General features: G+C 43.9%; 1 long non-coding RNA gene across 3 annotated transcripts; it reads left to right on the top strand.

The window, feature by feature from the left end:
• Nucleotides 1-2,642: 2,642 nt before the first annotated feature.
• On the top strand, nt 2,643-27,078 carry LOC112835162 (uncharacterized). Of its 3 annotated transcripts, XR_003211126.2 has the most exons (7): nt 2,643-2,661; nt 12,519-12,621; nt 17,790-17,853; nt 19,595-20,546; nt 23,669-23,819; nt 25,457-25,618; nt 25,938-27,078. It is a non-coding gene; the product is annotated as an uncharacterized lncRNA (long non-coding RNA). The 3 variants fall into 3 exon arrangements; XR_012380082.1 differs by lacking the exon at nt 17,790-17,853 and having other exon boundaries at nt 25,457-27,078; XR_012380083.1 differs by lacking the exons at nt 17,790-17,853; nt 19,595-20,546 and having other exon boundaries at nt 25,457-27,078.
• Nucleotides 27,079-27,337: the final 259 nt, after the last annotated feature.

The following is a 27,337-nucleotide window of genomic DNA, read 5'->3' as shown; positions in this document are numbered from 1 at the left end:
CATAACTAAACAAGACTAAAAGAGATTCAAATAATAAAACTTTCAAATGATGTTGTTTGCAAGTTTATAGTATTTGTACTTCTGAAGTTACTAAAGCCTAAAACTGCACCAAGACTTTGGAATGCCCAACCCGGGTGTGCTAATTTTTTTTTAAGAAAAGGGTGAAGATAAGTTGTGTCTGTTTTCTGTTGTTTCTGTAGCAGATTACCACAAACTTTGTGGTGGAAAACAACATACATTTATTTTCTGCTAGTTGTGGAAGTCAGAGGTCTAAAATGTATCAGCAGGGGATGCCTGGGTGGCTAAGCATCTGCCTTTGGCTCAGGTCATGAACCCAGGATCCTGGGATCGAGCATTGGGCTCCCTGCTCAGTGGGGAGTCTGCTTCTCCCTCTGCCTGCAGCTTCCCGGGCTTGGTCTCGTGCTCTCTCTCTTTCTCTGACAAATAAATAAATAAAGTCTTTAAACAAAAAATAAAATAAAATGGATTGGCAGGGCTGCATTCCTTCTGGAGGCTCCAGGGGAGAATCTTTGTCTTTGCCTTTCCCTGCTTCTGGAGGCTGCCTGAATTCCTTGGCTCACAGCTCCTTCCTCCATCTTCATAGCCAGCAGTGTAGTACTTTCCAGTGTCTCTGTTGTCTTTTCTCATTTCTGGCCCTCCTGCCTTCCTCCTGTAAGGATGACATTGGGCCCACCTGGGTAATTCCACATCTAAGGATCCTTCACTTAATCGCATCTGCAAAGCTCCTTTTGCCACAAAAAGTAGCAGAGTCACAGGTTCCAGAAGTTCCAGGACATCTTTGGGCGGCCATTAATCGGACTATCATGTTAATATATTTATTTTTGTTTGTACTTGCATAAAGAAACATTGAATGGTTAGATAAGAAAGTAATAAAAATGGTGACTTATGGGGACAGTGAGGAGTGTGGACAGGGTGGAAGAATTTTTTTTCTTTTTTTTTAATTTTTTTTTCTTTTTAGATTTTATTTATTTACTTGAGAGAGAGAGAGAGAGACAGAGATAGTGAGAGAGAGCACAAGTGGGGAGGAGAGGGAGAAGCAGGCTCCCCGCAGGGCAAGGAGCCCAATGTGGGGCTCGATCCCAGGACCCCGGGATCACGACCAGAGCCGAAGGCAGTGGCTTAACCGACTGAGCCACCCAGGCGCCCCCTTTTTTAAAGATTTTATTTATTTGAGAGAGAGAGAGAGCAGGTGGAGGGGCAGAGGGAGAGGGAGAGACAGAATCTGGAGCAGACTCCATGCTGAGCACAGAGCCAGATGCTGGGCTCGATCCCAGGACCTTGAGATCACTACCTGAGCTGAAATTAAGAGTCCACACTTAACCGATTAAGCCACCCAGGTGCCTCAGGGTGGAAGAATTCCGAATGTGTATTATTTTATATGGATTTGGTATTTGAATACATGAATGTATTATCTACTCAAAAAAAAATTAATAGTAACAGCTTAAAAGGTAGGGCCTGCTGATTTTCAGGTATCCCCTGCTAGGTACCTAGACTTTTGCAAATTCTGGACTTTATGGAGATAACAGCATAATTCTTCTAAAGTGGCTGAACTGACTATAAAATCAGAATGGTATGAGTTCACTTACATGCAGTGAACCAGACATTCCATATACACAAAGCTGTGAAATTTGTCTTAATTCTTTCCAGTGAAATGGCAAGAAGCAACGTGATGAAAGGGATAGTTCTGGTCCAGCCTGGGGCCTCATTCTCCGTGGGTTTGGTTGTTTCTTGTCTCATGGATTTTATGACAAGTGGCAGCCAGTTCTCGGTATTTGCTTGTGCGCTCACCTCCGGGAGAGAGTTTACCTTTAAAGCTTTCTCTCTCACTGGGAAACCAAATGCACTGACGCAGGTTTCGGGGGTTGTGGGCCCCACAAAGACGGGAAGGAGCGGGGACGGATGGCTCCTCCAGTCCCTGGGGCTGCTGCCTGGTGTTTGTGCGCGAGCCAGCCCTGAGTCACCAAACCAAGAGGAGAAAACTTCCGCCAGGACCACCTGCCAAGGCAACGTGCTCCAGACTGTGCTGGAGCGTGTGCAGCTCAGGAGCTCACATTTCAGTTCCGAGGGAACCCGTGGAGAGAAGGCAGGTGGGGAAAAACCCCCGGAGTGCCAGTTTCATCGCGCGGCGCTGTGCTGATCCGGAAGGTTTTTGTCCCTTCCTGGATGGTCCTTTCCCCGGGGACAGACGAGACGCAGACGTGCTGGGCGCCCCGGGGCCGGCCCCTCCCCCTCCTCTGGGCGGAAGCGCCTCGTTGCTTTATCTTTGGTTGCATCAGAGGGAAACTGCATTGTGAGGGGGAAGATTGCTCATTGTTCAAAAGGGGCAGTCTAACAGGACCCTGCCCTATTTTCCGCAGATAACAAGCGGGGCACATCCTCTGCTGAGTAACCAATCAGCCCCGGGGCAGACTTAAAGGGTTTCATCAAGGGACCTGCTGCCTCTGGCTGAGTCACGGCCCGCTCAGCGTGACTTGGGCGGGGGGGGGGGGGGGGGCTGGCTGCTTCCTGGCTGTGTCCGTCATCGGGGCGGGGACACTGCCTCCTGTCCACGGGTTGCTCCAGTCACTTCCTTCCTCTCTGGGTTTAGGTGACCCCAGGAGATGGGGGTGGGGGAGGGAGAACAGACATCCCTGCGTGCAGGTGAGGAGCCCTGGACCGGGAGCAGGACCCCTTGGGCTCCGAGGCTGGGCGGCCTGGAGCACTGGGTCTGCCTTGATTTACCCCTTGTGTGTGCCAGCTGGGTGCACACTGTGTCCCCACCACACATGGCTCTCTTAGACCTTGCCAGCCCTCTTCCCAGCACGTGCCACTGGTTTCGAGGTCAAATGGTGTAAGAAGGTGCGGATGGATAGTAACAATAAAAGTAGTAATAGTATTAAGGGATTTACCCCTGGATTATAACTCTTATCAGTCATAGCCCTCTGTTACCCTTCTATGGAGAAGCCTTCCTTCACACGGTTATGTATCGGCTGTTCTTGGCGGCGGGTGGGGAAGGGCGTAATTCAAATGAGAAGTTTGTAAAATTCAAGTTTGGTGAGAGAAGGGAGAGGAAAGTTAAGAGAAGATTTCTAACTGAGTGGGAGAGAGGCTGACAGGGCTTTGAGGGGCTGGAGGTACTGTGGGGAAATTTGAGCTGCTGAAATGGGAAATGGGACTTTGGGGGGAAAATGATATTGAAATGGGACTTTGGGGAAAGTTTCCACGTGGAATATGGTGCAAATTCCCTTCTCTTTAAGTAGCTTTAAAATACTTCTGTGAAGATCCAAATTGCTTTTCAATGTGTTGGAATCTGATGTGTGTTTCTATGTATAATTTTAAGTGCAGACTGGTCCAGGGAGGCTACTCGACCAGGATCACCAGCCTCCACCCAGGTTCCCGAGACAACAGCGCCACCATACAGTATGGGTGGCAGGTGGGGAATCCCAGGGCTTGAGGGTGCAGGGAAAGGACTGAGGTGGGGGCAGGGAAGGAGGGAAAACAAATAAAAAGTGGTGTAATTCAGAGTCCGCCCCAGCGTCCCAAGAAGAGAGCAGTTGCACACAGGACATTCTGTAGAGGCTGTGTGGAATCATTGCTCTGGGGACGGCAGACTGCCACTGGAGTGGGAACAAGAGTGAGCAATTTCTCTGTCAGCTCCTTCTATCTCCTCTCATTGCCAAAGCACACTCTCTGGGGCATTAACTCCCTGGGTCTGTGTGTGTGTTACCCAGCCCCAGTTAGAGCCCCTGGAGTCTGTTTGGCTCACACCAGGGTGCTGGGGCTGTGGCAGATGTTAGGTGGCCTCCGCTGGCCAAGAGAGGCAAGGCCGGAGGCAGTGCCGGGTGGTGGTGATGCAACTGTGGCTCTTCCTGGAGCAAGGACCTGGAGCCCAGGGGTCAGGGGTCAGGATAAGCAAATCTGGGGAGGCACACCAGCTGGGAGTGGTGCAGTGCCTTTATGCTAATGGAAAAAGGTACATTAAGTGTAATGTTTCAATTTTTAAAAAGATTCCCCTGCTTAGAAATATAAACTTAAGCACCATTTTTTCTAGCACATAGCAGGAACTCAGTAAACATCAATTACTTACTAGATGGCTCAGGGCTGTGTGAGCAAACCAGCAACACACTGGGTCAGCTTTGAGTAGTCTTTGTGGAAGACACATGTGCAGGAGGCTAGATTTTCCCCCACTGAGTGTTCTGTGAGTCTATAGTTAGTAGACTCTGAGGAACTGTGCTCCTGGTGACTTCTCCTTTTTAATCATGCTGTGGATTTCCTTCTTCCTTTAATAAACATCCTCTTGATGTTAGCTCGAAGCTAAGGACAAAAATACTATGATGAATCTTATTGGTGTACTTTTGAAGGTACATTATTAAAATAATAAACAAGGACAAAAACCCGAGGATGAGGTTGTTTTAGAATCAACCAGGTGAGTGTTAGCTCTCAGGCTGGGAGTGTCTATTCAATTCTTGGACAATTCTGGACATAACTGTTCTGGATCCAGAGGAAAAAAGATGCCAAGTTGCAAAATAGAACAGACTCCTAATGGATCCATGAGATGAGGTGACTCAGTAATTTTCCATGCTGGGGACCCGTTCCACCAAGCCTACATGAAACACAGGAAGAAAGACATTACTGACTTGGAAAAACAGGGACATGAAACTATCTCTATTTGTAGGTTTAAAAAATTTATTTCTATCCTTATCTTGTTCCCCAAAGGCTTTAAGGTGGCTTACAGAGATACAGTGACTATAGCAAGAAGACATAGCCCTAAGCAGGAGAACAAAAATAAAAATAAAAACAAGAATAAAGTAGGAAATGGAGCCTGAGGTTAATACAAAAATGCACTCTGATGGGCCATAAAATTCTTTTTCTGCCAGAAGAGAGAAACCTGGTAAGTTGATAAGCCAGGGTCCAGAGTGAGAGGGACAGATGCTCAGGGGAAAAGGAAGGAGTTCTGATGTGAGGAAATGAGGCAGTAGGGGAGAGCTAGTGGAGGGAGCCACAGCAGGACAGGAAGAAGCAGGAGATGGCAAAACGTAGGCTCCCATGCCCATGGAAATTTCCAGAAAGAAGCCACCAGTAGGCATGATTGGGCCAATCCTAAGTGGTGAATAACTTACTGCGTCTGAGAGCTCTGAGGAAAAGACTCCAGAACAGTCTTGTCTGACCTTGATACCACCTGCTGTTTTAATTTTGCTGTGTAATTTATAGAATTCTTCATACACGTCCTCTATTACTTGACTTATTACATGAATCCGCCAACTTGACAAAATATTCTCAAGCCTGTTCTGTTTGGGTTGAGCAGCCTTATTGTAGGCTCTTTTATATTTCAATAAACTTTATGAGTGTTTGAAGGACAGGGAACACAGTGTAGTATATTGGAAAAGGCATTGTTTTAGAGTCAGAAGAACCTGGATTTAAAATCCACCTCTTCCACTAAATACATAGGTCTGAGTGAGCTTAACTAGAAAATGGAGATGAAGTGTCGTGGATGCCCCTTGCCCAGGATAGGTTTCCTAAGTGCTGGTTATGATTACTGAAAATAGCTTGTAATATCCCCAATACTTAAGGATCCAGGATTGGGAAGCATTAGCCTAATTCCTCCTGTAGAAACAGGAGAGAGAATACGAGTAGCTGGCTGGCAGGGAGTTATTCACCCATAGTGATGTGGTCTAGTTTAATGCCTCTTAAACTTTTTGACCGTGACCCAGACTATAAAATATATTTACCTTGCTACCCTATATACACATACTGACCTGTAACTGAAAAAAAAATCCTGAACCAGCACTGGGATGTTTTCCTTTCCTTTCTTTTTCAGTTAATGAAAAATGGCTGGTCAAGAGTCACTAAACTGATTTCATGACCTATTAGTGGGCCATACAGCTTGAAAAACACTGGTCTAAATAAATAGCCTGGCTCTATAAATATGGGTCGTGCCTCAGACCAAGAGACAATGGATTATTTCATTTTTTAAAAGAAAAACCCCAAGCTCTCATTCTCTAGAGATTGTTAAAAATTTAATCTTGGTCGTGATTGTGGTTCTTTTGCCTGACCATCAGGGTCCTGCAAAGTCCTCCAGTCTCATGCAGGCCAGTGTTGGGGGAGGGGGCCTTCTGTTCTTGGGTATGAGCTCTTACAGCCCTTAAAGCCTGGATGAGGCCAGGACTTCCATGACGAGCCAGCCCAGAACAGGCTTGCTGAGGCTGGGACCCGAGGACTCCAGGCACAACCCCTTCTGGGGTACCATCCAGCCCATGCCCCTGAGGTTCTGCCCCCATATGGGGTTCTGAAACTCAGGAGGTCCCTCTCCTTCTGGGCTCACTCTTCACTCCCTTCCGAGACTACGAGAATGTTCGAAGCTGTACTCACTTCTGTTCTCTTCAGTATCCAAGCAATGTCAGAGCCTCTCCCTCACCTAGGATAGAGACTCTGTTGCTTATCTCTGTCCTACAGCCCTGGTCCTGCAGCCCAGGTCTCCTGGAATCAAATTCCCCTGTGCCTTCAATACCCATAGACAGGACTGCCAGGGTGGAAAGCAGTGCTAGAAAAAGCCCTTGATCTCAGTATTTAAGATTATAGATTCTACTCTGGAATTTGCCTCTGTAATGGGGTCTGCAGGTATTGTACAGAACCCAGCACAGAGTTGATGCTCACAAATATCTGTGAAATGAATGAATGAATGATTTGGAGCAAGTCATTTGACCTCTCTGGGCTTCAGTTTCGTCACACCTCTGCCTTCAGCTCAAGGTGAAGGTTGGCACAGCTGGTTCATGGAGCCCACCGTTCAGCTGGTATGTGCCAGGGAAAGCAGAGTCAGAATCCTTGGCTCCTCTCCACACCCAGGGTGGGAAAAACAGGATAACTGAATGTAGTCACATTTGCTCTTACTGAAGAGAACATGTATTTTTTTTTTCTCCATCCATTTGGTGGAATTTACTGTCTTTAGTTCTGACCTCATGTGCTTTAAAAAAAAAAAATGCTGTTTTCCAAGGCCTTCACTGAAGGAGTAAGTAGATTTAGTGGTTTCTTTTCATCTCTGTATTTCTCTTTTTAAAGGAGTTGAGAATTAAAGAAGTTTTATTAAGCCCATTCCTCTGCTCCCCAGCTCTCTCTCCTCCACTGTCTACCAGTGACAAACAGCCCACCCTGGAGGTGTGCACACAGTGTGATGGCAGTGCCGTCTGCCCCAGAATCCACAAAACCTTGGGAATGTGTGGACAAATTTACAGAAAATGTACTTGTGTGAGAACTGGAAGCTTACTAGTTGGCCACCAGTTTGCCGTAGACCTAAGCTACAAATACCCCCAAATGTAGACAGGCTTGGAGGATAAAGATGGTGACAACTCCAAGTGTTCATTTCCCATGCCTTCTGTACTTTATGCAAGGAAGTTTATTTATTTAATTTATTTTAGGAAATTTTATTTTATTTATTTGAGAGAGTGCGAGAAAGAAAGCACAAGCAGGGGGGAGGGGCAGAGGGAAAAGAAGACTTCCCCCTGAGCAGGGAGCCTGATATGGGGCTCGATCTCAGGACTCCGGGATCATGAACTGAGCTAAAGGCAGATGCTTAACCGAGTGAGCCACCCAGGCTCCCTGCAGGGAAGTTTAGAAAGTGGCTATTTTCTGCCCTAATTCTTCTTTTTTCTTTACATGAGCTCTATGATTTTAATCATTTATGATCCTATCTCAATTAATATACCTGGACAATTCTATTAACATTGTGTTCCTTTATGTTTTTATAATGATACCTTGTGTATATCTCTATTGATGTAATGATCATTTGTGTTAAACTTCTGTTTATATATCTATTTTCCTAACTAGACTGAGGTCTTCCTTAGCATAGGAATTGTGCCGTTTTCATGTTTGTATCAACTTTGTATTTAACAAGGGCAATCACACAATGTATGACCAATAAATGTTTGTAAGATGAATTGAATGTAAACATTTAACCCAGGGGCAGTTAATCTGTCACACAGCCCATCTGCTGACATTTCCAGCCCTGTGACTGTAGCAGACATCACTAGTTGATCACGGATCACAATGATCATTCCCACTAAGCTGGGATATAACCGCTAGAATTTGTCTCAGCACAGCACTCTAAGCAGTAGCTATGAATAGATGAAGGTTGGCACACAGGAGGAAATCTGTCACCTAATGTTACCCTTCCTGTAAGCTGCCTTAGCTGATGCAAGGCAAGGCCTGGGTCAGGGCCAGTGTTCATCAGAGTTATGACCCACTGATTGTTTACTGCTAGCATCTGTTCTTACTAATTAGTGCCCATGCCATGCCTGAGGTTAAGTATTTTGAGTGTAACCCTGGGATCAGACAATCATTGTCACACACATTCTCATCCCCCAACCTCAGTTTCACTCTTTCCTTGGAGGAGTCAGACCTCTCTGACTCCCCCAGGTCCGATGGAGGAGACACCATCTAGCCTCCCCAGTGCCAGGAAGCGCTGTTCCTGCTTCCACTGTAGCCTCCTCCCCAAGGCACTTTTCCACAGGTGGGGGTCATTTTCATTCCCGCAACACCTGAGATGAGGGATACTGCCTGCCTGATAGGCTTAAGTAATGAAGTTCCCAATTGCCTCTTAAGCCACAGTGGTCTTGAAAGTGGAGATCTTGCTCCCTTTGTTCCCCATGACCCTCCTGCTCTGTACTTGACCCAACTGTTGCTGGTTCCCATGGCACTCACCAGGGAGCCTTGGGCAGACATTGATTATGCCAGGGGACTCAGAAGTGTCACTGCTGCTGATACTGCCCTTTGGTCTTGCCCCTAATCTCCCTCTAGCCTCCTTGCGGAGGTTAATCTCTACGTCCCCGAGCTAACGCAGCTGTCTCCCTTGCTATGACACAGATAATTTGCTCCACACTATCACTGCTGTGTAATCGGATTGCAACCATACCGCCTTGCATTCTGTCACTTTGTGGTCCAGAAAAACATTCCTGCAACTACAGATCCTCTTTTTGGAGAGATAAGACATGGTATTAGACACTTCTTGTGTGTCACTGCAAGATCTCCTGGTTTAGCTGGGCTTCGTTCCTGCCTCTGTGACCAGTTCTCCTGGCTTTAATTCGTTTCACGAGGGTGCAGCTTGCAAGCATCTTGCTTCAGGCACAGGCTGTAGTCTCCAGCTTCCGGTCCTGGGGCTTCCCCGTTGACCCCATGGTGTAGAACTCAGAAATGTTCGTGTGTCCACATATATGCAAACTGAAAGCACGAGGGTTTAACACCCAAAGGGCAAACCTTTAGCCAACATGAGATGGGAGCCCCAAAATGCTTCCCGTTTCTTACAAAAGGTCCTGAGATAGTATAAAATCTTCCAGACTAACGATTATATTTATATACGACTGTTCAATCTATCTTATATATAAAGACAGTCTCTCTCTCTCTGGTCTTTTTTCTTTGTTGTATTTGTTATTCAACATCTAGTGCAGAAACTGTACATGTGCTAAAAAACAAACCAAACAAAAAAAACCCTCACTCAATACACAAAAAAGAATAAAAATTGTATCACAGATCTAAATGTAAGAACTAAAGCTATAAAACTTCTGGGAAGAAACAGAGGAGAAATTATGTACAGTCTTCTTAGAAAAGATAAAGATTTATTACATATGACACCAAAAGTATTACATATTAAAGGAAAAATTGGTACACAAAAATTCATCAGAATGAAAAAACTTTTGTTCTTCAAAAGACACCTTAAAAATGAAAAAAAAAAAACCCCACAAAGCACAGGCTAGGAGTTAATTTATGCAAATTATACATCTGACAAAGAACTCGTATGCAGAATATATAAAGAACTCTCATATCAGTACTAATATAAGAAACCCAATTTTTTATTTTTTTTCAAGATTTTTAAAAAAAATTTATTCATTTGAGACAGAGAGATATATATAGAGAGAGTATGAGCAGAGGGAGAGGGGGAAACAGACTCCCCGCTGAGCAGGGAGCCCGACATGGGACTCGATTCCAGGACCCTAGGATCATGACCTGAGCCGAAGGCAGAGGCTCAACCCTTTGAGCCACCCAGGCTCCCAAGAAACCCAATTTTTTAAAAGGACAAAATATTTGAATAGTCAGCGGAAATGATATAGGAATGATTAATAGGTACATAAAAAGATACTTAACATCATTAGGGAAATGCAATTAAAATCAAAATAAGGTACTACTATACACCCACTATACTGGCTGTACTCAATAAAACAGACAATAACAAGTGTTAATGAGGATATGGAGAGACTGAAACATTATTACTTTTCTGGTGGAATGTAAAGTAATAGCAGCGACTTTGTAAATCATTTTTGAAGTTGATTAAATAGATACACTTACCATGCGATCTTGCAATTCCATTCCTAGGGAAGTGAATAACTCCAGGAATCATGAAAACCTAACATCCACACAAAGACTTGTACTCCTTCACTTGTGACTATTCATAATAGCATTATTCATAATGGCCTCAAAGTGGCAACAACCCAAAAGTCCATTAGCTGGAGAATGGATAAACAGAAGGTGGACTGTCTCCCGCCAGCGGAGTAGTACCTGGGATTAAACAAACGAACAAAACTACTGATATATGCAACAAGAATGAAGCTCAAAAACATTCCAAGTGAGGGGCGCCTGGGTGGCTCAGTTAGTTAAGCGTCTGACTATTGGTTTTGGCTCAGGTCATGATCTCATGGGTTGTGAGATCAAGCCTTGCAACAGGCTCTGTGCTCAGCAGGGAGTCTGCTTGAAGATTCTCTCCCTCTGCCCCTCTCCCTATTCATGCACTCATGTGCACATGCTTTCTCTCTCTCTCAAATAAATAAATAAATAAATCTTTAAACAAAACTAAACAAAACATACTAAGCAAAAGAACCCAGACACGAGAGACTGTCTATTTATGTTTCCATTTATATGAAATTTCTAAAAAATAAAAGAAACTCTTGCATAGACAGAAACCAGATCAGTGGTTCTCTGAAACAGGTAGAGGGATGTGGAGCGGGGGAGGGGGGTTGCTTTTATAGTTTGTGCTGCTGTGACTTATTTGAGAAATCTTTGCCAAACCAAGGCCACTAAAATTTTCTCCTATGTTTTCTCCTGGAAGTTTTGTAGTTTTAGTTCTTTCATTTGGATCTCTGATCCATTTAATTTATGCCTATGGTGCAAGATATAGATTGAAGTTCATTTTTTTTTACTGTGAATCCATAGCCAGCTGTTTCAGCACCATTTGTTGAAAAGACTGGTTTTTGGTCTACTGAATTGCCTTTGTATTTTGGTCAAAAAAATCAATCTACCACATATATGTGGATTTTTTCCTGGACTCTGTTCTGTTCCATTAATCCATTTGTCTTGATTATACTGTCTTGATTATTACTGATTTATAATAAGATTTGAGATCAATTAAATCAGGTACTATACGTCCTCCAACCTTTTTTAGAAAGTTGTTTTGGCTATTTTAGATCCTTTTCATATTCATATAAATTTCACAATAAACTTATCAATCTCTACCTTAAAAATTCTTATAAAAAGTTTGTTATGATTTTGTTAAATCTATAGATCAATTTGGGGATAAGTGCTACTGTAATTTCATAATCAAATTACTTAAAACAAACAATTAAAAAAAATCTCATAAGCAGCTAGAGAAAAAGGATACATTATGGAGTAACAAAGATAAGAATGACAGCCAACTCACTTCTCATTAGTATGAATGCAAGCCACAAAGACTAGAACAATATCCAGCTGGATTTTGTAAATGGAGTCAGAATCTAATAGACAAATGTGATCTATTTACATTTATGTTGTGTACTGATACATTGGATTTTTTTTCTATTATCTTATTCTGTGTTTTCCATTTACTGTGGTCTCTCCCCTCTCCCTGACCTTCACCTCATTTGCCCGTCTTAGTGCTATCATTATTATTTACAGTAAATGCTGATGAAGATAACCAATGTATTTACCATTGCTTCTTTTTTTTTTTTTTAAAGATTTTATTTATTTATTTGACAGAGAAAGAAACACAGCGAGAAAGGGAACACAAGCAGGGGCAGAGGGAGAGGGAGAAGCAGGCTTCCTGCAGAGCAGGGAGCCCAATGTGGGGCTCGATCCCAGGACCCTGGGATCATGACCTGAGCTGAAGGCAGATGCTTAACAACTGAGCCACCCAGGCGCCCCTTACCATTGCTTCTGGCATACCACTCAAATCCATTCTTCCTATATAGTACATTTTAACCAGTTATTTCAAGCATGTCTGTAAATAGTAAACTTGCTTTTCTGAAAGCATCTTTATTTTGCTCTCGGTCTTGAGTGATGGTGTCACCGGGATAGAATTCTGGGGAGACAGTTTTTTCCCCCTCAGAACTTTGAAATATCACTCCATTGTCATTTGACTACTGTTGTTAAGTCTTCTCCAGTATGATTGCCATTCTCTGATACATAATCTGGTGGCTCTCAAGACTTTTTTTCTTTGTTTTTTATATTTGCTAGCTCATTATGATATGTTTCACTGGGATTATGTTTTTATTTTTCCTGCTTAGGCCCTGATGTTGCAGGCTTGCAGGGTTCTTGTCTCACGGAGTTGAAGAAGGAATCTCGCGGACACAAGAGGGTGAAGTGAAGTGAAAGTTATATTAAGTGAAGGTGAGAACATAAAGGAAAGAAAAAGCTCTCTAGAGTGAGAAGGGTCCCAAGTGGGTTGCCACTGAGGGCTTTTAATGGAAGTCTTTCATTGAGAACTGACTGGGAAGCTTGTGGCCTTAAGATTCTTGTACCTTCTTGGTTTGTTCTCTTATGTCTTGTTCTGCTCTGCCTCAGCATCTCCACCTGCCAGGGGTAGTTTTGAAGCCCAGTCGGAGAGTCAGGGGCCTCCTAGCTCTACCGCCTGCACCTTAACCCTTACTCTACTCACGGGACAGGACCTGTGGGCAGAAAGAGCTACAGTGGGATTGTGAGGAGTGACTACTTGTGTACTTTTTAATTAGTGGGGGTGAGGGATAGCACCAGTCTCCAAGGAATCTGGAAGCAAGTCTTTCAGGACCTTGAGGGATCAGCTGCTGTCAAGATAAGGTTCTTTTTAAACATTAAGCCACTAAGGTAGCTACGGGTTCCTGGAGGAAGGTCATGCCCTGTGTGTTTCAGGCATCTGTCAATGGGCTGCAAGCTGCAAAGAGATTTTAATTTAAGCTACATTTCTTTTGCCTTTGTTTTCCACATCACCGATATGTTCCTTTAAACCAAAGACAGGTTCCTTTTTTAATTCAGGGAATTTTCAGCCTTTAACTTTTCAAATACCACCACCTCCTCTATTTTTTTCTGTTGATTTTTTGGGTAATTTTTACCAGACATATTTTGAGATTTCTCATTCTGTCCTTTATGTATCGTAGCCTCTCTTTTCTTTTCTTTTTAAGATTTTATTTATATTTTTGTGTGAGAGAGAGAGCACAAGGAGGGGAAATGGCAGGCAGAGGGAGAAGCAGGCTCCCCACTGAGTAGGGAACCTGATGCGGGACTCGATCCCAGGACCCTGGGATCATGACCTGAGCCAAAGGCAGACACTTAACTGACTGAGCCACCCAGGTGTCCCGCCTCTCTTTTCTATTTTCATCCTATGCTGCAAGGTTTTTTTTTAAGATTTATATTTCAATTCACTAATTTTCTATTTGCCTGGGTCTCATGGGCTATTTTCCCACCTATGACATTAAAAAAAAAGTAATCTCTACACCCAATCTGGGGCTCTAACTCACGACTGGAAGATCAGGAGTGGGCTGCTCTACTGACTGAGCCAGCCCGGTGCCCCTGTAGTACACTTTTAATTTCAGTAATTATACTGTCCCCTTTTTAAGTAGGCTCCACGCCCAGCATGGAGCCCAATGTGGGGCCCAAACTCATGACCCTGAGATCAAGACCTGAGCTGAGATCAAGAGTCTGACGCTCAACTGACTGAGCCACCCAGGTGCCCCTCAATAATTATACCTTTTATTTCTACAGTGTATATATAGTTTCCTTTCAAAAACATGTTCTTCCCATATTACCCGGTACTTGACTTACAGTTTGTACACCTTCTTTTGTCTCTAAATATTTTAAACAGACTTATTTTATAACCTTTTTCAGCTTAACCTATTACCTTTAGTTTTGGGGAGTGCAAATTCTCCTGTTTGATGTTCCTTCTGACTCCCTCTCTTTGTAAGGCCTATACATGTTTCTTGTGAATTTATCTTCAGTGAGTGTATCCAGACTGCCATGTAACCAGGAGTGTCAGTCAGCCTGGGTGGCTTCCACATAGAAATTTATTTTCTCACAGTTCTGGAGGCTAGAAGTCCAAGATCAAGGTGTTGCCAGCAGGTTTGGTTTCTCCTGAGGCCTCTGCCCTTGCCTTGAAGCTGGCCCTTTTTACTTCATCCCCACATGGTCTTTCCTCTGTGTGTGCATCCTGATGCTTCTTCCTCCTCTCAGAGAGACTCCAGTCCTACTGGATCGGGGGTCCATCTTTATGACCTCGTTGAACCTTAATTACCTCTTTAAAGGCCCTGTCTTTAATTATAATCACACAAGGGGCTCGAGCTTCAATGTATGAATTGTGGGGGTTATAATTCAGTTCATCACAGGGGGTAAAGAAATGTCTCTAAGAACAGATTTACAGGGCCTCCTCTGTGTTTCTAGTGACTTCACCCATTTCAGAATTTTTATATTAATTTCTTAGCATGAGGATTGTCTCACCATATTCAAATTGTAAATTCAGACCTCACACCTCTATTCTGATATATTGTGGGTGGCTCTTTTGGTCCGAGGGTCAGAGTAGGTGGCTATCTTCTTGTTTCTTCTCCAGGCACATAGGAAGAGATTTTCTACTCATAAGTTCATGAAAGAAATGAAAATTTGAGATTCCTGACATTATTCATGACCATCTTTTCCCCATGGTTTGGGAACTAAATCTTCTGTCTCAGTGTGTTAAAACCTCAACTCCCAGCTGATAAGACCTTTATTTGGGTATGATACCCCCAGGCCATGCTGCTTCTGCTCTTCATTACCACTCTGGCTTTGGTTTCCTTTATATATTGGACCAGTTTCTGAAATCTTGTAAACTGGGCTACCCATTTAAGTCTGTTATTAGGGGGTTATATATGTTTAGAGAAAGATGGTGGGAGAGGGCAGTGAATCTCTTCCATGCCCACCCAGTCTACTATATCGACCCAAAATCATAATTCTGGAAGGCCCCCATCTTCATTAGTTCCCTTTAATGGCCAATAACAGTCCTTTAATTTCAAAGCTTGTGTTCTCTATTTTACACCATACTACCTTGTTTTCCTAATTGAGAGACATCTTTAAGTCTGAGCTTATAAAAGATTATTGATGGATGAATGGTCACATTCTTCATGATTATAATTTTACATTCTATCTGGTCCTCCTCTCTGAGAAGATCTATCAGGTTCTTCACTACACTTGCCTTCTATGGGAAATGGACACCCCCACCTCGATCAGTGACCTTAAAATTATAAGCCCAACAAAAATAATTGTCACCAGAGGAAAGGATTTTATTCCCTCTGTGACCATAAAAATGTGACTGGTCATGTTTCTGTAAAAAAGGAAGGAATATACACCAAACCCTGTATAATTTCTCTGAGGTGATTTCACAGGTCAGGGGCATCCTGAAAAGTTTTGGCAAAGCATTGCTACAATGGAGACTGCACCATCTCATGCTAACAAAACTCCTCAAACTCACATTTCCTTTCTTTTCTGGGTAGACTCTCGGTGAAGTCTCCAGAGGGCTCTGTACTGATAGCAACAATGAGCTGATCATGATGGAAAAGCCACTCCCAATGGGATTTGCTTAATAGACACTTCACAATAGAGGAAGATATAACAATAATTATAAAAGTGGGAAAAGGGCCAAGAGCTAATGGATTTCTTAGCTCCATTTTCAGCAACCCAGGTAGAATTATGTTTTAAGAAATCTCATTCCATGCGATTTAAAGGTCTGCTGATTTCAACATTTGGGGTCTCCTGCATTTGTTCTAATCAGTTCACTCTGAGCAAAAGAAGAGGAAAAGATGACATTTTCCTCCATGCAAATTACTTAAACTGGAAAAGGTTCATTTAGAAACTAAGAAAGATTCTACTGCTTACAGACTTAGCATAACAAACATCCATTGCATTCATATGGAAAGCTATTGGAAAATTATGGCCTTAGTCATTCTGATTGTAGCCAGAAGTGACAAAAATGCTGTAGGTGAACTTAACTATGAACACAGATTGCTTTTATGAGGTTCTGTGCAATTCTGTTATATTCTTTGCTCAGCTCTTTCCACAAAAGAATTGGGGAGTCGCTGTTGTCCCTGGACTGAATCTCTAAATCTCTGCCATCTTGTCAGAACAACAATAAGGTTAATGACTGCTTTTGATGACTAGGACGGATGGCCAAAGTCCTAGCTCAATCTCAGGGCTCCTGTATCACCTTTCCTTACCCTCTCCAAGTTTATTCACTTGTCTTTAAATAGTCTAACAAAAATATGAGCCAGCTACATTAGCCAAAGAGCTCATGTTGGGGAAAATCCAACCCCAGACAAGATATAATGAAGCAGAATTCACTGAAGTCTGAAAGCACTCAACACCAACAGGTGCACAGGAGCTGTCACAGAGGATTAGCAGCTATGAGGTTGAGGGGACTAGGCACTAATCTGGGATTCTAGAAACTTGGGCTGCCACCAGATAATACCTGTCTCACCCTATACTAGTTAAAATGCTTTTAAGCAGCACAGATACAGAGGCATCTGCAGAATGAGGGCATCCAGCCATCTGTTACCATTCTTGATCCTCTGAATACAACCTTCTTGTGAGCTCCCCTGAAGCTATGCGGTCAGGCAGCCTGCATCAAAGGGGTGGGGCTGGGAGGAAGAAGGGAGCAAAGAAAAATGGTTTCCAGAGTGGTCTGGATACATCTGTGCATATACAATGAGTACTTTGGGCAATTTTATACAAAGCAAGTTAATACTATGCTTCATTTTCCTGAAGAGGGAGGCCAAATATATTATTGGTCTGGATATGTTTTATCTGCCTTTGGCCCTAAGTTTTTTATTCATTTATTCGTCTATCCATTTAGCTATCCAGCCAATATTTATTGAACACTTATTGTATGTCATGCTCCATTCTAGGTGCTGGGGAGGCAGATATTGAAATAAAAGATACTAAAAAAAGTGCTATTAAGAAAAATAAAGCAAGATAAAGGGGGCAGCAAATAACAGGGATTATATTCCCAAATAAAGAGGTGATTTGCATAATAGCTGTTAGAAAAATACTGTTTTGATACTCAAGTGTTCTGTTTTGTTTTATTTTAGATTGACTTACATCATTTATTACAATTTGGTCCTATACAATTCCACAAAGATAATTTATATATCCTTCCAAAGGTAGGCTTACAAATTAAGTTATAATGTACTATTATCTTATTTGAGATCATTAAAACTCAAAGATGAAATGATATTCTGATTTCATGACTAGGACCAAGGTTTGAAAAGCAATATAATCACTGTCCCAACTATATCACTCTAGTTTTTCTCATGTAAGCTAATTAAGACCTTTAAAAAAAATCCAGTATGATTAACATGCAGTATCATAATAGTTTCAGGTGTGGTGTTCAACTTTTGAATCTTTCATTCCAATAATCATTCTATGAAGAGCCAGTTTCTTCTATGATTAAAAAAAAACACACTATTTTCTAGTATAGTGTATTTATACGTAAAGGTGTATGTTATGTTAGCTATTAATTAAACAATTAACTTCGAAGTTGTCACAGGTTTTTTGTTTTTTTTCAGAAATAGACGCCAAGATGGTGTTTGATGTGTATGTTGTTTATTGGAGATCATCTGTGGAAAGGAGGTGAAGGAAGTGGGATTTCTTCATGGGAAAGATCCAGTTACAGTGCAGGCCAACAATAGGAACGCTTTGGAGAGCTCTGGAGCAGAAATGGCCTGTCAGAGTGGTCCCATGTTGGGCTGAAATGGCTGGGCCTTTGTCTCCTACCACAACCAGTCAATGGATATGGGTCCCCCAGGAAGAGCATGTTCTTGGTCAAGTCAGCTCTCTGCCACTGAGGCAAGCTGGTGATTGTCTTTCCTTGAAAGGGTTGCAGGCACTGCAGCTCCATGTCCACCACACAAAGATATCTATATACTTGGAGGCCAACTGGGAGAAATATTCATAACATAATAATAGGCAGAAAGTCACCAAGTCTGGGTAATTTTGAATTAAGTTGCTATAAACATCCATGTGCAGGTTTTTATGTAGAAATAAGTTTTCAGCTCCTTGAGTCAACACCAAGCAGTGTTGTTGCTGAATCATAGGGTAGGGGTCTGTTTAGTTTTGTAAGAAATCCCAAACTGTTTTCCAAAATGGCTGTGTCATTTTGCATTCCCACCGGCACTGAATAAGAGTTCCAGTTGCTCCACATCCTCGCCAGCATTTGGCCTTATCAGTGGCCTGGATCTGAGCCATTCTAATAGGTGAGGGGTAGCTTAAGTAATTTCAAATTAATTTTTCATGAAGCTCTCTGCTCACATATTTGAAAGAAGTCTTAATTATGAGTTTTGAGTAATGAAGAACAGAGGAAATGAAACTGTTTCAATAGAACCCATTTCTGAGTAACACTGCTAGGTCTATCTTTGACCAAAATTCATCAAAGATTCATGTTTCCATGTGGTTCAAAAACTGCTTTTTTGTTATGTTTGACGAGTGATAGTTAAAAACAAAATACTAAACCAAATGATAAGAAAATACCATTTCTTAATTTTGGCAGCAACACACAAATGTTTGTATGCTGCTATTATTTTAAATTCAAGTACTAAAATAATAACTAAAGCAGCTTGCCAAATGACTAATTAATAAAAAGAAGGTGCTTCTGGTATAGATTAGGTAAACGTAGTTTAAAATCCTTCATCTTCAGTGTTTTAAAAAACACCTAAAAATTTGACAGAATTTTTTGGGGGTGCAAGTAGTATCTGAAATATAAAAAAGTATAGCAAGGTATAGTTCTAGTGTGATTGTTGAAGTGTAGGGATGGTGGGTCTGCCCGAAGCAGGAGTGGGATGGGGGAGCTATAGGATCTACACCAACCTGGGTTTTGAAGGAGGAAAAGAATCCTTCATTTTCTTTCTAGGTCAGCACACATGGTAGAGGAGAAAATCCAGGATTTGGGATTCTTGCTCTCCTTTACTGACTTCTACACTGAACATGAAAAAGTTGCTTGTAGAACTTTAAAAGCATCTCTGGTATTCCTTAGGGGGAAAAATTACTCTTTTCTAGATTTTTTTCCCTAAATAGGGCAGATTTGCAAAGATGGAAAGACAAGGAAATGCTAAAAATAACTTTCCCCAACTAGTGGTAGCCAAACGCATATGGGAAGACAGAAATAGTTTTCGATGGCCCAAAGCAAAACTGTGACGCAAGATGAACTCCCCAAGTGCAGGGGGTAATTAGAAACAGCCACGAAAATGTACTCAGGACGCTGTGGGAACAGTTGCTGAATGTGGAGGGAGGTGATGATGGTCTTGCAACTTCTTGGAACCTGTGGACTTTGAGTAACTGAATCTGAAAATATTCATTCCTGTCATTTTTCACAAAGGCACGGATGCTGGGCTCCTTCTTGGAAAGTCAGAAATTCCGGATCTTCTAACAGCAATTCTGCGGAGGGGAGTGTGATCTGCATTGCACATTTTGTGAAGCCCAGTGGCAAATGGCTCTGTGGCTGCTTCTCGGCTGAGGGTTTTGTTTTTGACTCGGGCATGTGGAGTAGAGCCACCTGTGGCCCGTGAGCAGCGATGAGAAGGCAGGAGAGCTTGCCAAGATCAGCATCACTCTGGGCTTTGGCCCAACTGACCAGCCGGTTTCCCTGCCTTGGAAATTCGGGCTGCCGCGCAGCCAGCTGGCTGGGTGCTCCTGCCAGGGCTGCCTCCCCGGGTGGGGAGGGTCAACAGCTAGGACCACAGGGGCCGCTGGACCCGCCATGACGGGCGACAGGGAACCTGGAAGGGCAGCTCCTCCATGTTGCTGCCAATTTCCCTTTGTCGTTGGCCTCCGTGTCCATTAATGATTCCAGATAGTCACATTCTCTTCCCTCTGCCCTCATCTCAGTACAGATATTCAGTCAGTGTATACCTGATGAGAGCAGTGGTTGATAAAATATTATATTTCTTTGTACTGGTCAGCAGTCAGTGCCGGAGCCCCAGACTTACCACCAGGCACCTCTCCAGGGCCCCCCTAGCCCTCCCCAGGGTCTGAGGGGTGAAGGGCTCATGCTTTCAGGAGTACAGCACTGTCTAAAGATTGACCTGCATCTACCCCACGCTGTTGTTCAATGCTGTGAACTGAACCTGTGAACTGAACCTCTTTCTTTTTCTTTCTCCCTCTGACCTTAATTTCCTGCCTTTGACCCCCAATTCTGCTTTTGGCCATTCCCTTATTCTACGATCCCTCAAACAACCTACAGGCCAGTCTCCTTTGTTCCAGAATCCTGCGCTGGTTCTCCTTTCCCATGCTGAAGAACGGCCCACCTTCCTCTGCTTTGGTCCTGGCAGGTGAGATCAATAGCTGGACAGTGCTCACCTCCCCGAAAAGGAATCTGATCAGAGAAGGGGGAGGACTCTGGACACATCAAATAGGCAGCCTGTCACTTACACCACAGCCAGACTTCCCAGGTTTTTGGGAATTGTTTTCTTGGATGCCTCTATTCAGCCGGCTCAAGGGTAGAGCCTCCAGACTGACCTCTTTGCTCCCTGCCTGCTAATCCATTTATCAAAAAAAAAAAAAAAAAAAAAAAAGTAAACCAAGCCTCACTGTTCCCAGATGAGCCTGGTTTCAGACAGTTTTCAGCTCCCCCTTCCCCTCTGTTGCGTCTCAATTATAAGTCCTACTTTGCATTTGTCCCAGGCAACACCCCCATTCACTCTCCTCCCTCCCATGAGAGCATAGTTGTAAGCTGACAACCGGCTAAAGGTTATTCTGATGCCAGGTGTCCTCAGGTCTCTCCTTGGGAAAACTGAACTCAGAACTAACAACCCTGTAGTCATCAAAGGAGCTGCAATTTCACAAGTTACATGGATGGACACACGCCTTTCCCGAGTACCCACCACATAGGAGATTCGGTGTGCACAAAGATGACATGCTGGGGGACAACGTCCTTGTTGGGGTTTGGGTTTCTGGTTTAGAGAAAGAAGAAATACAACCTGCAAGGAGAAGGAGTGAAAAATGACACGAAGGAGTCAGAAAGGAATGGCAGCAGAGGATGGAGACACCACTGTGGCCGGGGGACTCCCAGGGCCTGTGTTGGGAGGAAGGTCCTAGGCCTGGGGAGGAGGCAGCTGGGTTTGAATCTCGGCTTTGCCAAGGTGTGTGCCCCCACCATGCCTCAGTTTCCCCGACTGTGAGATGGGAATAATCATACTACCTCATAGGGCCGTCATGAGAATTATGTGAGACAATGCTCGTCAGGTCCCTAGCACATGGTAAATGGGGAATTAGCAGAAGCTATTGCTGTGTGAGCTTCATGGAGGAGACAGCACCTGGTCTGACCCTAAAGCCAAGGCACATGTGGACATATGCCCCAGGACAGTTCATGGTGCAGTTGGGGACTCAGAGACAAACCAGGCCTGCGTCTTAACTAGCAAAGGGCTTCTAAAGAACTGACAAATCCCATTCTTTTGGGCTGAGAAGATAAGTGATGCCAACCCTTAGTGATACCACATTTTAATAATAGCCACTAAAGAAAGCTGCTAATGAAAAAGACAAAGCACGCAGGCGTACCCTGTAGCAAAGATCATCAACTCAAGGGGCTAAAAGTATTCACAAGTGACATTCTGGAGGAATGACGGATTTTCCCGGAGACGGGTATTTCTCCCCATAATGGCTAGGGGGCGATGGAAGCACGCAAAAGCAGGGAGAATGTTCGCTGTGCTGACAGGCCAGCCCTGGGCCCTGCTCTGCTCACCTATACGGAGCATCCAAACCCCCCCACCGCCAAACACCCCATGGGCTCACGCTCTCACCCCTTCCTGGCTTCTTTCTCCAAATATTTCCTGAAAGACTAATATGTCTCAGGCAGGCATAGGTACCAAGCAGCAGAAATGTATGGAAAACTCTATAGATATAAATACTGAGTCTTAAATGTGGCATTAATTGTTAGGTTGCCATGTTCGAGAAATGCATATCTGTTAAGATGAGGTTTCATTTGAACACTTGAAGCCTCCTTTAAAACTCATACTTGTCTAAACACTGTTCAAAGTTTTGCAGACTACACTCAATTTGAGGAAAAAAGCCCCAACTCAACAGTGAATTCTGGATAAGGTATGGCTTTGCCATCATCGAGTCTGGGTTCAGCTCTGAGCTGCAGCACGATCAGTGGCATGAGCCCAGATGAGTTAATCTCTCCAAGGCGCAGGTTCTATGGCTCTAAAAGGTAATGCATAATTGTACGTTTGCAGTATGTGGCATTCAGTAGGCGTTCAGCAGGTGTTAGTTCCCAAGTCTCTGCTCTCTAGGAGGAAGAGGAAGGAGGGAAGTGTGTCCACATACTCCACGTCCTTGGCTGGGCACGCGGCCACTGCACAAGAAGCATTGTCTATATGGACATACGCAGGGAATATCAGTTAATTCAAATGCCCCCAAACACTTGAAATCATAGGGGAGGAAATTGAGATAGTCTGAAATATGCTTATTACGAGGTGAGGAGAAGAGTTTAGTCCAACAGACATGTCTTGAGCGCTCCATCCATGTGGGGCAGGGGTCAGGGAAGGGGAGATCAAGACAAGACCAGGTGGGAATCTGGCCAAGTGCAGTAGCTTCAGGAGCAATGGTGTGACACCTGGGCAAAGACAGTGAGGAGAGGGGCGGAGAGGGGGAGAGAAAAGCTGCAGTGAGGACGTCTGCCCCCCTGCTTCACATGGCTTTATTAATAGCTGGTGTCAGCTGGTTTCTGGGTAATTGGGTTTGATGGCTCAGCCTGGATTTGATTGACATGTGTGCTGAGAGGGGCTCCTGGGGGAAATCTTGAATTTGATTTAAGCACACTGAATTTTACATGTCATAAAGTATTTTATGAACTGCAAGTGCCCTGGATGACCTCAGAAAATGTTTATTTTGGGGATATGAAGTTTGCTATTAGAACGGGGGTGTGGTGTGCAAGAAGGGTCTTGGGTTCAGGACTCTCACACTTGACCGCGACTCCAGTTTTGCTCCTTATGACTCGTTAGACAAGCACCTGATGACTTCTAAGACAGAGCTTGTTGCAGAGTTCCAGGGTGGTCCCCCAAATTCCTGTCCCTGGGATGCATGTCTTGGATAATCCCCTCCCCCAAATGTGGTGGGACCTTTGAATATGGTGGGATAGTATGTCCATGATTCTCTTACATGGTATGGCAAAGGTGAGGGGAGTTTACTGAAGTAATCGAGGTACCAAGTCAGTTAATGTTGAGTTACTAAAAGGGAGATTATTCTGGGTGGGCCTGACCTAATCAGGCATACTTTTGAAAAGAGGGTCGAGAGGTCAGAGACAGAAGTCAGGAGGATTTTCCTGATGGCCTTGAAGAAGCAGACTGCCATGTTGTGGAGAAGACCACATGCCAGAGGACGACCCCAACGGAAGGTCAGCAAAAAGGTAGGGACCGAGTGCAGCCACCATAGGGAACTTTGGCTATCATTTCAGGGAAAGCCATCTTGGAGGACCACAAGCAGTGGGCTTGATGAGATGAGATCACAGCCCAGCTGACATTTTGACTGCAGCCTTGTGAGGTCCTGAACAGAGGACCCACGAAGCCCTGCTGGAGTCTTCATCCATGGAAGCCTCAAAATTTATGGTAATATTTTCCTCAGCAATAGAAATGAACTCAGAACTCACATTACCTACTTTACAGGGTTGTTGTGGGGATTAGGGAAGAGGTCTGCAGAACACCTGGCATTGTCAGAAATCATTAGTTAATGATAGCTTTTAGTCCTGTAATTGGTAATTATCCCATTGTTTTTTAGGGAACATAAATCTCTCCTTCTTGAATGGATCTGGTGAGGTGCTAAGAAATACTGAGAGGGTTGAATGAAATGATGCGTGTACCACGCTCCTAGGGTAGTGTCTGGTGCAGTACACAGTACGTGATGGCGATGATGATGGCGATAACGACCATCCTGACTCACAGTGATGGTGACTTTTATCCTGGTGAGAATTAGGTATATTTCTCAATAACACACAGATCTCTTCTTCCCCCTTAAAACCACTTTTGACTCACTTCACTTAAGCTAATTAGCTTTTCTGGCAGAAGTACCAGAGACCATTACTGAACCATCCACTGAGTAGACATGAACCTTAGACATAATCTGGTCCGACTTCTTCAGTTTACAAAAACACCTTGAATATGAAGCGGGTTTTTTCAATGCCACAAAGCGAATTAATAGCAGGATCAGGAATAGAATTCAGGTATGTGGATGCCAAGGTCATTCCCACAGAATCAATTTTCTGAAAATTGCCCTTTATTTAAGACACAGTGCCATTTCAACTCACAAATTATCAGCATTCCCTTGTAAAACTCACCCCGCACATAATTTATCAGTTGTGAATGTTCATTTCCAGCTACCTCTCCTGAAGAATTTGTTATTGATCTTGATTCATTGAATTAACATTTATTGAGGGCCTACTATGTGCTATATTTAGAATCAAGCTTGTTAACCTGTAGTCCCCAAGTCACACTAAAATTATACCCCAAGTTCCTTGTAAGCCTGTTTGCCATAACGATCCTCTAAGTGGGTGCTGCTGTGACTACCATTTTATAGGTGAAGACACTGAGAAATAAAGAGGTCCAAGGGGTGGTTGCCAGAGGGAAGGGGGCTGGAGGGCTGGGTGAAATAGACACAGAGGTATGGACTTCCAGTTATACTATGAATAAGTCACGGAGACAAAAAGTACGGCATAGGGAACGTAGTCAATAATATTGTCATATCCTTGTATGCTGACGGATGGTGATTACACTTCCTGAGTAATGAATAGAATCGACGCATTAATATGTTGTGCGCCTGAAACTAATAGAACATTGTATGTTAATTATACTTCAATACAAAAATAGATAATAAAACACCGTGTCTCAAATTAGCGAGAAAAGAAAAAAGAGGTCCAGGGGTTTGCAGGGCCAAACAACTAGTAAGTGATGGAGTTGGGATTTGTACTGGCTGCCACTTTGAACTTCTTTCCACTTTTAACTAGACTGCTTCCCAGAAGCTGGTTTGGCCAAATAATAATAAAATGAGTCAGACAAGTCAAGAACTGCCCCCTCCCGCCTTCATCCCCATCACTGAGGCTCTGCTGGATCTGGGATGATGCTCAGGCACAGATTCTGAGGACTGACAGCACGAAGGCTCCCAGCACGGACAGTGAGGGAGGAGGAAAGGCTGAATGGTTCTCCTGATTTTTTGGTCCCTTCTCAGCAGAATTCTCCTTTTTCCTCAGCAGACGTCTGAGAAACTTGGTCAGACGCTGACAGGGGCCCAGATCCTGACGATGGTACCCCACATTTCTCATTAATGTCCCTGTCTCTCCAGGGCCTGAGTCTGCCACCTACCTGTAAGGAGGGCGACCTGCAGGAGGTGACCAAGCTCTGGCTCCGTGGCTGAGGTAAGCTCATGAGCAGGGACAGGTGCTTCTTCACGCTTCCCATATTTGTAGTGAGAACAGGGGAAGGCCACTGAAGATGGAGGATAATCTTCCAGACAGCACGAAATCTAAAGCCCTGACGTGTTTTTTTTTTAAAGATTTTATTTTATTTATTTGACACAGAGAGAGCACACACACAAGCAGGGGGAGCGGGAGAGGGAGAAGCAGGTTCCCAGGACTCTGGGATCATGACCTGTGCTGAAGGCAGATGCTTAGTTGACTGAGCCACCCAGGTGCCCCTGAAGCCCTGAGGTTTATAAACCTCTCCCTCCCGCCACAGGGCCTGTCCCCATGGTCATTGCCTGCAAACCCTAGGATTATGGATCTCAACATGCAGGAACAGAGAGAGAGCAAGAATGAGGTCAGTTGAGACAGTCTTGTTCTGCTAAGTTGGGGTGGCAAACTGCGTGTTGAGAAATGCAAAGCGATGGAGTGCCCTCTGCCAGAGCACAGCCGCATGAATGTCCCCACAGGCCAGGTCGGGGGAGACAGATCAGGTTGGGGACAAAAAAAAAAAGAGCTCCAACCAAAAAAATGTAGCTCAGGATCAGCACCAGGACAGGATTAATGCCAGAATCCAACAGCAGCTTGATATTTTCATAGTTTTCCATAGGTACTGGGTTTCCCCCCATATATATCGGTTTTAACTATTTAACTATTGACTATTGACAAACGGTGGTTTGTTTTTTCCATTAGTTCTTTTAAAATAATCCCCATGTTGTTTTCCACAAACACCGTGTCTGAAGAGCCTGTGCAGCGCATCACGTTGTTGATATGCCCCCAAGCACTGTAAGTTGAGTGGTACACAGAGTAAGAGGGTCCTGCCACAATCTACAAAACACAAAATTAACTTTAAGATGTTACCATACATATTGTAGCTTCTTGCCTGTATTTTGAAAATAAATGATGCAAGTACTATTCATGAGGTCTATAAACCTTTTTGATGTGATGACAAGTCTTTTCCATTTTATGGACAAGGCAGGGAGGCCTGGTGGGGTTAAGTCACATGCTTGAAAAGATGGGAAACCATTGCCTTACTGGTGGAGTCAAGGGGACTCCCCTGACCCGGTGGGTGGTGTTTGGGCAGCTACCACGCCGCCACCAGTAACCTGAAATTAGGATGAACTTGTACTTCCATCCAATGGTTCCTTAGCAGCTGCCCACCTCCAGGATCGGCTCCCCCCACAGCATCTGATACAGCTGATCCCCTTCCCAGGCCTACTTGTTACCCAGGGAAGTCATGAAAAGCATTGTTTTTAGAGACACGATTAAAATGCACTTATAGGGGTGCCTGGGTGGCTCAGTCAGTGAAGCGTCTGCCTTCAGCTCAGGTCCTGGGATGGATCCTCGCATCGGACTTCTTGCTCAGCGGGGAGCCTGCTTCTCCCTCTCCCTCTGCCTCTGTCTCCCCTGCTACTTGTACTCTGTCTCTCTCTCTCTCAAATAAATCTTAAAAAAATAAAATAAAATGCACTTATAAAATTTGTTATACAAATACATAGAAATATATCTCTATGCGAATGTTCAATTGATTAGTTCCCTACGATATGTGTGAAAAGTAAACAGCTAGGTAAGAAACCACCAACATGTTAGCATTAAGCCTACAGAGCCTGCTCCCGGCAGGGTGTTGTGAGGCGTAAACTGGCCTGACCTAACCACAGGAGTGATTAATCCCGTATT

The sequence above is a fragment of the Callorhinus ursinus genome, unplaced genomic scaffold (genome assembly GCF_003265705.2).
Source record: "Callorhinus ursinus isolate GAN/ISIS: 27379988/994484 unplaced genomic scaffold, GSC_fseal_2.0 scaffold11, whole genome shotgun sequence".
NCBI lineage: Eukaryota > Metazoa > Chordata > Mammalia > Carnivora > Otariidae > Callorhinus > Callorhinus ursinus.
Note: the sequence above shows the minus strand (reverse complement) of the source record. Positions and strands in the feature narration are given on the sequence as shown.